This window comes from Callithrix jacchus, chromosome 7, assembly GCF_049354715.1.
Source record: "Callithrix jacchus isolate 240 chromosome 7, calJac240_pri, whole genome shotgun sequence".
NCBI lineage: Eukaryota > Metazoa > Chordata > Mammalia > Primates > Cebidae > Callithrix > Callithrix jacchus.
The window spans coordinates 82,007,937-82,020,404 of record NC_133508.1 but is presented as its reverse complement, the minus strand read 5'-3'; the positions used below and the strand labels follow the sequence as shown (position 1 = coordinate 82,020,404).

Sequence of the window (12,468 nt, the reverse complement as noted above, 5' to 3'; positions counted from 1 at the left end):
GGAATGCTTCCAGTTTTTGCCCATTCAGTATGGTATTGGCTGTGAGTTTGTCATAAATTGCTTTTATTATTTTGAGATATGTTCCACTGATTTCTGGTTTATTGACAGTTTTTAGCATAAAGGGCTGTTGTATTTTGTCAAAGGCCTTCTTTGCATTTACTGAGATAATCATGTACTTTTGCTTCTGGTTCTGTTTATGTGATGGATTACATTTACAGATTTGAGTATGTTGAACCAGCCTTGCATCCTAGGGATGAGGCCGACTTGATCCAAGGGTATTCTTAAGACACCAGGGTCATAACCTTGCAATTGATTGCACCATTTGCAACCTGTATAGATGACTTTATTAACTAGCTGGACATAGGGAGATAGTGTTTTAGTCCTTGTATGTGAGCAAAAACCCATTCTAGGAAATGTAGCCCTGAGGCCATCTGTCCTATTAATCCTGCTGGAGAACGTTTACTAATTCTCCAGCAGGGAAAATTACAAATAAGTGGAAATACAAATAAGTGGACTGAATATTGGGGTCTATGTGATCTAGTTGCCTTTGATAAATAGCTTGCTTTATATCCTCAATTTCCCTCTTTGATGTGGGGGTCAAATACCTGGGGAGTCCAGGGCTGCATTGCCCTTTAGGATAGAAAACAGGTTTTGTAATTTATCAGTAGTTATGCCCAAGGTGGGGTGAAACCAGTTAATATTGCCCAGTAATTTTTAATAATCATTTAAGGTGTATAAGTCAAGTATTCAATTTAACCTTCTGAGGTCTTATTGACTAGGAATTTAGTATATATCCAGGATATTTCCAAGGGGAGGACATCTGTACCTTTTCAGGTACTATGATTAAATCTCTTAACTGTCTATTCCTTTTGACGGAAGCATTTAAACTCAAAAGTATTGACTCCATTGGGGCTGTCAGTAAGACATCATCCACGTAGTGGATGATCTTGCAATTAGGAAATTCTTTCTTACTGTGGAGCAAAGCCTGATTTACATGATACTAACACATGGTAGGTGTAAGGTTTGAATGAGGCAACTGAGGCCAGTTATTGAAATAAAGAAATTTAATCGGCTCCTGGGCAAGGTTCTGCGGTTCCACTCAAGGGACTGGAGAAGTCGTGCTGACTTCCTGGGGCGTGGGGTTTTTATGGCTATGAGGAATGAGCAACAGCTGGGTGCTCTGATTGGCTACAGGGGAGTGGGATTGGGACGGGGCGGGCCGCTATTGGTTGGTGGGTTGTTGGGCGGGTTTTCTGGTGCCAGAGCCGGCCAGGGTTGCATCAGCAGAGCCTTCCAGGGGAGCCATGGGGCAGAGCTAGGTGCCGAGTGCAGAGCCTGGTGCTGAATGCAGAGGTGGGTGTGTCCAGCCTTCCGTCGAGGCAACTGGCCTTACAGTAGGAGTGTTCAGCATTCCTTGAGGAATTACTTTCCTATGAAATTGGTGAGCTGGTCTTAATATTATATTATATTATTGATAGCTGGTATTATAAATGCAAATTTTTCTCTGTCCTGTTCTGCAAGGGGAATAGTATAAAAGGAGTCTTTTAAGTCAATAATGACTATAGGCCAATATTGAGGAATCGTCATGGGGGAAGGGAGCCCCTGTTGAAGGGGCCCTGTAGGTTGCAAAGTAGCATCGATAGCATGTAAGTCATGCAAAAGTCTCCATTTAGCAGACTTTTTGGGAATGACGAAAATGGGCGAATTCCAAGGGCTGTTTGATGGTTCTATATGGCAAGCTTTTAATTGTTCCTCAACTAATTCACGAGCTTTTTGTAATTTTTCTCCCTTTAAAGGCCACTGTTCTACCCAAACTGGATCTTGAGAAAGCCATGTCAGTGGTAGGGGAGAAGTTACAACAGTGTCCATTATTAGAAAGGAATCATATGGCAGTTCTCCACTGTGGCCTCAATTAATCCTCTTGTAAATGGCCTAGCAACTCCATTTTCTCTACTCTTTTTCTTATTTCTTTAAAAGTGTCGAAAGTACTGTGTTCATATACCCAATTGCCTTGCTGATCTTGCGTCACCCTAGTCAGGCCAAGTGGTCCCCTTCTAATGCTGCTTGCCTAAGACAGGGTTCTATAACTGTAGTATGCCCCTTGTTTTCTTCCCAATTTATTGGGGGAGGGGACTCAGGGAAAATTTCTGTCTCCTCTGTGGCACCTTTACCTGGTAATGGTGGGGCTGAGGGAGGAGAAGGAGGGGTAAAGTAGATGATGGTTCTTCCTTCTTTCCCTTTTTAGGCTCTTCTGTGTAGAGCAGGGCCAAAGCAGCCCTAACTAAGGCCTATAATGTTAAAAATATTACTGGGACCTGTCGCCCTTGTGCATGATGTCATTTAAGATTTCTCCCCTGGAAAAACCCTGTCTCTACTAAAAATAGAAAATTACCTGGGCGTGGTGGTGCATGCCTATAATCTCAGCTACTTGGGAGGCTGAGGCAGGAGAACTGCTTGAATCCGAGAGGCAGAGGTTGCAGTGAGCTGAGATCCCACCATTGCACTCCAGCCCAGGCAACAAGAGTGAAACTCTGTCTCAAAAAATAAAAATAATTTCTCCCCACTTACTCCCAGAGTTCTAGGTCTAGTATGCCTTCTTCCAGGAACCATGGGTTATGGAAAATTTTAGATCCCTTAACTGAGCCTCCGAAACCAAGGCTCCACTAGCTTTAAGCAGTTGTTTCAATACTTTTATATACTGTTGCTGTTGAGCAGAAAACTGTTGTCCCATGATGAAACCCTAGCTTGAAAACCCCCTCAAACTTGGAAATCCCCAGTGGGCACCAATTACTTACTACACAGTCACTTCACTTTCATTTTCGAGAGTTCCATTGCAATACATTGCAGCCTTCTTCATATGCGGTACCACCTGCTGGGTTTGTCCCGAAGACCCTGGTGGACTGATGGATGAAAGGAGTACTCAGACACAGGTACGCAGTGTAAGAGCAGCTAGGGGGCTGCCCAGCTCTAGTAGCCAGAGAGGCAGCCTTGAGAAGCTGGAGCTGCTTGCTTTTATTCAGTGTAGGCATAAGGCGGAAAGCCTGGAACACAATCTATGGGTAATTAACATTTATTGTTCCCCTTTCAGGGAACCTCACAGAAGCAGATGATCAAAGATCAGTTCCTGGTCAACATAAATAAGCCGTCCTGTTTAAGATAGATTCCCCTGCCAGGCGCGGTGGCTCACGCCTGTAATCACAGCACTTTGGGAGGCCAAGGCGGGTGGATCACAAGGTCAAGAGATGGAGACCATCCTGGTCAACATGGTGAAACCCCGTCTCTACCAAAAATACAAAAAATTAGCTGGGCACGGTGGCACGTGCCTGTAATCCCAGCTACTCAGGAGGCTGAGGCAGGAAAATTGCCTGAACCCAGGAGGCAGAGGTTGCGGTGAGCCGAGATCGCGCCATTGCACTCCAGCCTGGGTAACGAGAGAAACTCCATCTCAAAAAAAAAAAAAAAACAGATTCCCCTATACTCCCTAGCACTACTCCTTGCCCTCTGCCTCAGGGTTATAGAACAGCTGGCTTCAGCAATTCTCCCCTGAAGCTATGCAGAGCCTTCTGACATTTCAGAAGGCCTGCTCCTTTCCCTATAGTTTCTCCCACCAGTCTGACAGATCTCCTACAAACCTACTTAGCACCTGCGGATTAGAATCCCTAAAGCCACAAGATTACAAGTTATGGTGATTTTACTAAATAATTCAAGATGTAGCTATTTTCACTAAACCAATATCAATATCTTATTTGTTAAAGATTACACAAGCAAAGATCATTCTGTCTTGGGCTGTGTTTAGTTTTGTAACCCCTATGCCAAATTTTGACACCTTATAGTATTTGGCAAGGACGAATATAAAATTGCTTTTTTTTTTTTGAGACAGTTTCACTCTTGTTACCCAGGCTGAAGTGCAATGGCGCGACCTCGGCTCATCGCAACCTCTGCCTCCTGGGTTCAGGCAATTCTCCTGCCTCAGCCTCCTGAGTAGCTGGGATTACAGGCACGTGCCACCATGCCCAGCTAATTTTTTGTATTTTTAGTAGAGATGGTTTCACCATGTTGACCAGGATGGTCTCGATCTCTTGACCTCGTGATTCACCCACCTCGGCCTCCCAAAGTGCTGGCATTACAGGCGTGAGCCACCGCGCCCGGCCCCGAAATTGCTTTATTAATACATGCAAAGAAAAATGTATGCTGGCAATTCTTAAGACATCTTTAACATTTACCATTAATTTTAAAGCTAGGTTATTTAGTAAACATTTTACTTGAGGTACATAAACTTGAAAGAGCATTTGACTAGTTTTTTATTTTGTAGTATATGATTTAAGTGCTTTTATTTCATTTTTAAGACAATTAGTGCTCTTTTATATATTTTTAGTAGTGAAACACGGTGTACATAACACATAAATAGGTAGACATATTAGGCATGTCAATAGAAGTACATTTTACAGATTTACGAAAACGTTTTATTTTCCCTATCTTAGACTTTCAGATTCTTGATAACCTGTTTCATAATCCTGGGCAGTTGTCAGCTAAATAGCCTTAAATTTGCATATTAAAGGAAGCAACTCAGGTGAAAGTCAAGTAGCAAAATTTACATTATAAGGTAGGAGAGAAAACATTTGGTGTGCTAGAGGGAAATTAAAATGGATTTAATTGCCAATTAAGCATAAAATTGTAGAAATTATAAAGACCTTTTAAATATACACACACATAGACATACACACACGCACAAAGATCTTATAGCTTTTACTTCAGAACTTTTAGCCATGAGATAAATACAAATTCACCAGCTTGCAAAAAACTTGTTGGATACAGTGGTTTTTATCTTAATAGAAAAATAACAGCAGATTTAGAGCAGGCAGTAAAGAATACTTAGAGGAAAAGAGGGCTTAGGAACTCTATAATTTGCAGGTTGATCTTAGGGCTCTTTTTCCTTAATGTAAATGTGCACAAAGACGGTATTATTTCCATTTTACCTAAACTTTGGCAAGTAGAGGTGCCATAAAACCTACAGAGTGCTTGAAAGGGGGTCATTCTCCTTGTTTCCTCCTCATTCTTAGATTATTTCTTGCCTTTTTTTTTGTTTTTAGGAGGAACTGAGCTGTGGGCCTAGGATTTTTCAGTGGTAGATTGACATGTGCTGCTTGTGGGCAGGACTCTACAGTATGTCATCACTGAGTCGTTTCCACCCTCTTACATATCTCAGTTTCTGTCTCCAGAGGTTTACCACCTCAGAGAGGACTCAAAAGGCTGGGTGATCAGCCTTATATGCGTTTCCTGGATGAGCCATTTTTAAAATTAATTTTTGTTGGGGATTTCCCTCCAGGGTTGCTGCATGTTGCAAGGGGTCAACCCCCCAGAGACTCTCATGAGGTCCCCAGCCACCCAGGGGCACCTTTCAGCTAGGAAGAGCAAATGCCCTCTCTCTTTGGAGCTGAGAAAACTGTCATTAATGTATGAAAACAACAGTTAATTTCTTCACACAAATGCACACACACGAACCAAATTAAGTTTAAATTCAGGAGAAGACCCTCTAGAACTCATCTCAGAACTAGAATTAGGGTCCTTAAACAACAACTTCAGAATGGAACAAACAACAAAAAAACCCCAACAATATGATCACTGAGCCCTCTAATGGTAAGGAGAAATTAAGACCAACTGGTTGTTAATCTTAATTTTATCCAAGACAAACCCCAATTCAGTTACTTACCAAGGGATGAGTCTCAGGCTGAGGACTGCTTTCTACCATCCTAGAAGCAGGAAAACAAAAACAGAAACAAAAAACCCTCATCTACCTTCATTCCATTCTCATGGAAGCAAAAAAAGTTGCCTTCCTTGTGTTGGAAGTAAGTGAAACTCCAGAAAAAGAGGAGTTGAATAGCAAAATCAACTTTAGATCTTGACCAAATTTGGGAAGATCAGGGACTCTCTGTGTTGGGTCTCCACATGCAAGCGTGGACCCAGAAAGTGGACCTCTCACCCCACCCTGCCACCTTAACTGTTCTTATGATAATATGAATACTCTTTGCCCCACCCTACCATCTTGACTACTCTTATGCCTTACCCCACCTGCCATTGTAACTGAACTTATGGTAATGTATACTCCTTGTCCTTACCCCCACCACTGTAACTGATTTTACTCTGTAACACTCCCACCCTCCAAAAAGTTGCCCCAACCTATAAAACCAATTCCCACCCTTACTCCCTTCACCTGTCCTTTCTCGCGTTCGGCCAGCTTGCACTCAAATGCGAAATAAAATGGTCTTGTTGCCCACACAAAGCCTGTTTGGAAGATCTCTTTATTAAATGCATTTAATATTCGGTACTGTTGGACACAAATAACAACTCTGGAGGGTGTACTCTCAGACCTCAGCAAATTTTCCTGTTTGTTTGAGCCATAAAGTTAGCTCATGCTGGTACCAAGTACAGATAGGAGATTTGTCAAAGGTCAGGGCCATCTCCACTCAGAATCCCTCTATGGTTACCAAAATGTGAACCCTGAAAATTTGAGATAGGTCTCAGTTAATTTACAAAGTTTATTGTGCCAAGGTTGAGGACACGTGCCTGTGACCCAGCCTCAGTGGGTCCTGAAGACTTGTGCCCAAGGTGATCAGGGCACAGCTTGTTTTCCTTCCTTTTAGGGAGACAAGAGCCATCAATCAATATATGTAAGAAGTATGTTGGTTCAGTCCAGAAAGGCGGGGACAACTCAAAGCAGGGAGGGGGCTTCCAGGTCACAGGTAGGTGAGGAACAAATGGTTGCATTATTTTGAGTTTCTGATAAGCCTCTCCAAAAGAGGCAATCAGATATGTGTCTATCTCAGGAGAGGGATGACTGAATAAAATGGGAGGCAGGTTTGCCCTGAGTAGTTCCCAGCTTGACTCTTCCCTTCAGCTTAGTGATTTTGGGGTCCCCAAGATTTCCCACATGTGAAAGGAAAATATCTGTCCTCCCCCAGTCCCACCCAGCCCCAAATCACTAAGCTCAAAGGAAAATTCACGTTGGGAACTGCTCAGGGCACACCTGCCTCACACTTTATTCAAAGTCACCCCTCTGCTCATGATGAACAGGATGATGCTGAACCCGGGTTCTTGTGCTGGGGCCTTAAATGACTTCGATGATGAGAAACTGGGCATGGAGAGCTGGAGGCCCTCATCTCCCTTTCCCACGAAGATGGAAGTGTCCCCATTACTAGTTCCTAGACAGTGCTGAGATTTCTTAGGTTGCAGTGTGCAGCTGGGAGCTGCCGCCTGGTGAGAGGCCTAGGTTTTAGCCTGTGAACCTGGGCCTGGCTATGTAGGCCAGGATAGCTCCGATCTGGCTCTCTGTGGGGCCCGGGCAGCCATACCAGCAAAGGCCATGGGGTCACAAAAACAGAGTGTAGTAGGATCAGGAATAACAGGCATAATGGGGCTCCTCCTCCCTAGGCCTGCGCACTGGGAAGGCACTAGCAGGGCCCTGGTTTTGATGGTGGATTCTTGGGGGAGGGGCCTTGGTAATAGGGGTCTGTGAGGGCTGGGGCAGAATGGGCTATCCTGACCCTTCATAGTCAGGGTCCCAAGTGAGCAATCCTAGAGCCTCCAGGTCTCTGGTCCAGGGGCAGGGGTTTCCACTCAAGGGCCACAGGTACAGAGGGAGCAGAAACAGCCCTCCCATTCGCCTTTCACTTTCCCCCTGCTCCTGAGAGAGTAAGGTTTCTAAGGGTAAGTGGGGCTATCTGAAAGAAAAGGGTGATTCTGGCTGGAGCTCGGTGCCCTGCATGGTCCTGTGCTTGACTTTGATGCAAGGCAGAGACTGGGCTCTGAAGAGGTAGGCTGGGGGTCGACGTCGTCATGGATGTTGGTCTCTCTTCCGGCCGTGGCCCACGTACAACCCCTGTTCCCTTACAGTCAGGACCTTGTGGAACTTCCCAAGATGGGTCCTTGGGGCCTGGCCGCGATTGCCCTCCCACTGCCTTTGGCGAGGGGAGGCGTGCCAGTCGAGACCAAAGTGAATGGGATGATGCCACTGGAGGGCGCGCGAGGCGGCGGGACACGGTGCTGTGCTGCCGCTGCTGCAGGCTTCAGGCCTCTTCTGCCTTGTACAGCGGTCAGGTCAGCAGAGGCGGAGGCAGGGGCTGTGGAGGGCCGAGGAGGTTAAGTCGTGAAGCCACGTTCCTCCTGCAGCTCTTAACCCAGGCGAGGTGGCTAGCCGAGCAGCTCCCATTGCTTCGAAATGTGAGCCTCTTCCCTTCCCCTATCTAGCCCGTCCCAGTGGGTGCCAGGAGAGACCCCGGACACCCAAGTGTCCCGCCCCCTCTAGGCTCCCTCCCCTTTCTCTTCGAGCGGAGGCAGCCCCGGAAACTCCCGCCTTTCTGGACCCGCCCCCTCCAAGGTCCCTCCCCTTTCCCGCGGAGGCGGTCGGAGGCACTGGTCTTTCTGGACCCGCCTGTTCCCCACCCCACTCCGTCCTCCTCTGGCCTCGGCTCGGTTCCAAGCTCCCTTCACTCTAAGCGGCCCGGAAGCTCCCGCCTTTCTGGGCATGCCCCTGCCTCCCCACACAGATCTCCGACACTCTTCCGGCTTGTGAGGGCTTGACATTTTACCAGAGGTGGCCCAAAAAATCTTGCAGAGATGGTGACTTTAAAAAAATTCTTTTTCAGCTAGATGTGGTGGCTCAGCCCTGTAATCCCTTTTCCTTGGGAGGACGAGGAGGGCAGATCACTTGAGGTCAGGAGTTCGAGATCAGCCTGGCCAACATGGTGAAACTCCATCTCTACAAAAATTAGCCGGGCGTGCTGGCGCAGGCCTGTGGTTCCAGCTACTCGGGAGGCTGAGGTGGGAGGATCGCCTGAGCTGGGGGAGGTTGAGGCTGCAGTGAGTGGTGATTGCGCGACTGCACTCCAGTCTGGGCGACAGAGCAAGACTGCCTTAAAAATAAAAAATTATTTTAATAAAATACACATATTTACCATATATACTTTTTTTTTTTTTTTTTAACGGAGTCTGGCTTTCTTACCCAGGCCAGAGTGCAGTGGCACTCCACCTGGGTTCAAGTGATTCTTGTGTCTCAGCCACCCAACCATCTGGGATTACAGGCGTCTGCTACCATGCCCAACTAATTTTTTTGTATTTTTAGTAGAGACGGGGGTTTCTGCTATGTTGACCAGGCTGCTCTGGAACTCCTGGCCTCAGGTGATCTGCCCACCTTAGCCTCCCAAAGTGCTGGGATTACAGGCTGAGCCATCACGCCCAGCCCTCCCATTTTTTTTAATGACCACATAATACCTTGTTGCCTGAATGTCTTATGTTAATTTAACCAACTCCCTATTGATGAACATTGTAGCTGTTTATAAAATGCTGTAGTAAACATCCACTCTGTAGGTCTTTGTGCACATGTGGAGTATATTTGTAGGCTGACTTCTTGGAAGTAGAATTGTTGGGGTAAAAGCTGTGTGTGTTTATGATTTTACCTATTTACACTCCCACTGATGACTTGTTTAGCCAAATTTATTCAAATTGTCTACACTCGATTTCTCCACCACTTTACCTCCTACTCCACAACTCATTCTAACTTGGCTTCTATCACTCCACCTTCAAAGGCTCTAAGGACACCAATGATCTTCATGTTGTCCAATGGACAATTTTCAGATCTCATTTCACTGTTTCTCAAATAGACTTTATACAGTTGACAGTCCTCTCCTTTTTGAAACATTCTTGTCCCAGCTTCTTGCCATACTCGCCTGGTTTCCCTCTAGCCATGTTGTCTTTCCTCTGCCCACTCTGAAATGTTGGTGCGGCTCAGGGCTCTGGTTACCATTTACATGCAGTTGGTCCACACAGTGAAGTCACCCCTTCCTAACTTTTGTTCAACTGCTTATTTGTCATCTTGAGTTGAATGTCCCACAGGGACCTCAAGTCAATTGTATCCAACATTATCCTCCCCCTTCTCATGCTTGCATCTCAGTAGCTGTTCCACTGCTCTCCAGTGGTCCTACCCAGAAACCTGCATGTCATTTTTGAACCTCCGTATTCCTCAATCCGTACCTCTAATCAATCACTATGGCCCTACCCATTCTATTTCCATAATCTCTTCCCCCCAACTTTTTTTTTTCTTTTGAGACAGGATCTCGCTCTCACCCAGGCTGGAGTGCAGTGGTGCAATCACGCCTCACTGCAACCTCAACCTCTGGCTGTAAGTGATCCTTCTGCCTTAGCCTCCTACAAAGCTGGGACCACAAGCACACACTACCATGCCTGGATAATTTTCCATTATTTCTTAACAATGGTCACTTTTCTTATCCTCCCCTTGTGTCCACCACCAGCTGCACCACCTGAACACTGCATTGATATTCTAATTGCCTTCCTGGCTTCCCTTCCCTGGCTTTAGGCTTGCTACTCTGTGTTTTTTTTTTTTGTTACAGAGTCTCACTTTGTCCCCCAGGCTGGAGTGCCCTGGCATGATCTCAGCTCCCTGCAGCCTTGATCTCCCAGGTTGAAGTGATAGGCTTGCTACTCTTTAAACCAGTCTCCACCTTGCAGCCAGAGTTAACTTTGAGAAATGCAGATCTAATTATGTTACCGTCCTGCTTTTTAAAACCTTTCAATAAGTTCTGATTGCTTTTAGGGTAAAGACAGAAACCTTTTCCGTGGCTGATTAGGCTCAGACAAACTCTCCAGCCTTTTCTTGGTTACTGCTGTCCCCTTTCCCATGCTGTAATTTGTTTCTTGAAAGTTTTCTGTTCCTTTGCACTCAGGGCTTTTGTCTTTGCTGTTCTCTCCATCCTGGAATGCTCTTTCTTTCCCTCCCACCTTAACCTGGCTAAAACCTTCTCAATCACCAAGTCTCAGCATAAATATCACTTGCCTGCAGATGCCTTCCAAGACCCTAGAGACTCATGCTCAGTGTTGAGAGCTTAGTAAATATGTGAACAAACCAACTACCGCCTTATGGGTCAAGTGGGTGATTCCCAGGCTGCAGTTTTTTCACATGACCTGTAGATGTCATCATTGGCCTCAGCTTAACTCGGTCTAGACTGAGTGGTCCCCAGCCTTGTGTGTCCATCCAGCAAGCTGGGAAGGATGTTGAAAAGCCCAGCTTCTTCTCAAAGGTCTGATACCTTCTCTATCTGCCATGGCCAGCTGCCTTGATAGGGTGACCAACCATCCCAGTTTTCCCAGGACTGAACTTTCAGTTTTCCAAGGACAAGGAATTTTCAGTGCTAAAGCTGAGATAATCCCAGGCAATTGGGATAGTTGGTCACCCAACCACAGACAGAAGAGCCAGAACTCCTATATCTGCCCTGGCCCAAGGTCTGAGCCCAGCAAGAGGCCTTACCTTCAACCCAGCCAAGCCCCTCATAGCAATATCCGTAGTGGGCAGACCCTGCATGCAGCCTGGTGGTTGTAAGAATTAAGAGAGAAACTGTATTGACATTGTAAATAAATATAAAGAGACTCACCTTTGTCAGGCAATTACTACCATTTAGTCAGTGCCACTGGGTGTAACATACTTATACATACTGTTTCTAATCCTTATAGTAACCCTAAGAGTATAGATTACTCCCCTTTCCGAAATGAGAAAACAGACTCAGAGATGAAGTGACCAGCCCAAGTCACACAGGTGTTAAGTGATGAAATTCAAACCCATGTCTGTCCAACCACAGAGCTCCTGTGATTTTCCCTGAATCTGCATTCTGGCCATTTTCATGCCACTCTGATCTTCATTTGGGAACCCAGGGATGTGAATGGAAAGCAAGAGGCAGGTGTGAGTGGAAGGGGTTGAGGAAGAGGGCCTGTGATCTGGGCTTGGGGAAAGGGATGGGCACATGACATTGACGGCTCACTTGTCCTTTCGTGAGTGGGCTCTGCCACCTTGAGCTAAATGTAGACATAGCCTGGGGACATCCAGGGAGGCTCCTTCGTGGGCCCTTATTCTGACACCAAGCTGGGTCCTAATTGAGGAGCCAGGGCTGTGTTTCCCAGAGTCCAGGATGGACCCAGCCCACTGTCATATTATTGCAAAAGGACATCTGGACGTGGGAGAACACAGGACTTTGCCATAAACTGGAGGGACAAGTGATGGCTGGGGCTAGGTGAGGGCTGTGACCAGGGTCATGCTCAGCGAATGGTTGCAGTTAATTGTATAGCCGGGCTTCTCTTCTTGCCAGGGATATTGTAAGTCTGAGTTTTATTTTGCCCAGGCGGTCACTTACGAATTGAGCTGCTTTTGAATATTGAACAAAAGTTGGTTGTGTACAGGTATGGACGAGGCCTGCCTGACTGGGATGGGCAGTGGTCTGGCAGCCAGATGTCTCCTCCACAGGAGGTGCAATAAGCCAGACTGGGATTCCTTCATATTAAAAAGCAAAATACAAACATCCTTCAAGAATCTTAAGTTCTCTGGCAGGGAGCTGCTATTCAAATGCAATGGGCTTTAGGTTGTGCAGTTTCACTGCAGTTCCTTGACTCTGTTTAAGAGTCTTAGGG

The 12,468-nt window shown here is 46.0% G+C and overlaps 1 long non-coding RNA gene across 1 annotated transcript; it reads right to left on the bottom strand.

Moving 5' to 3' along the window:
- Positions 1-1,064: 1,064 nt before the first annotated feature.
- Positions 1,065-6,003, bottom strand: LOC108592583 (uncharacterized). The gene is made up of 3 exons (XR_001912769.4): positions 5,711-6,003; positions 2,796-2,900; positions 1,065-1,430 (listed from the first exon to the last, which is right to left on the bottom strand). It is a non-coding gene; the product is annotated as an uncharacterized LOC108592583 (long non-coding RNA).
- Between the last annotated feature and the right edge of the window lie 6,465 nt (positions 6,004-12,468).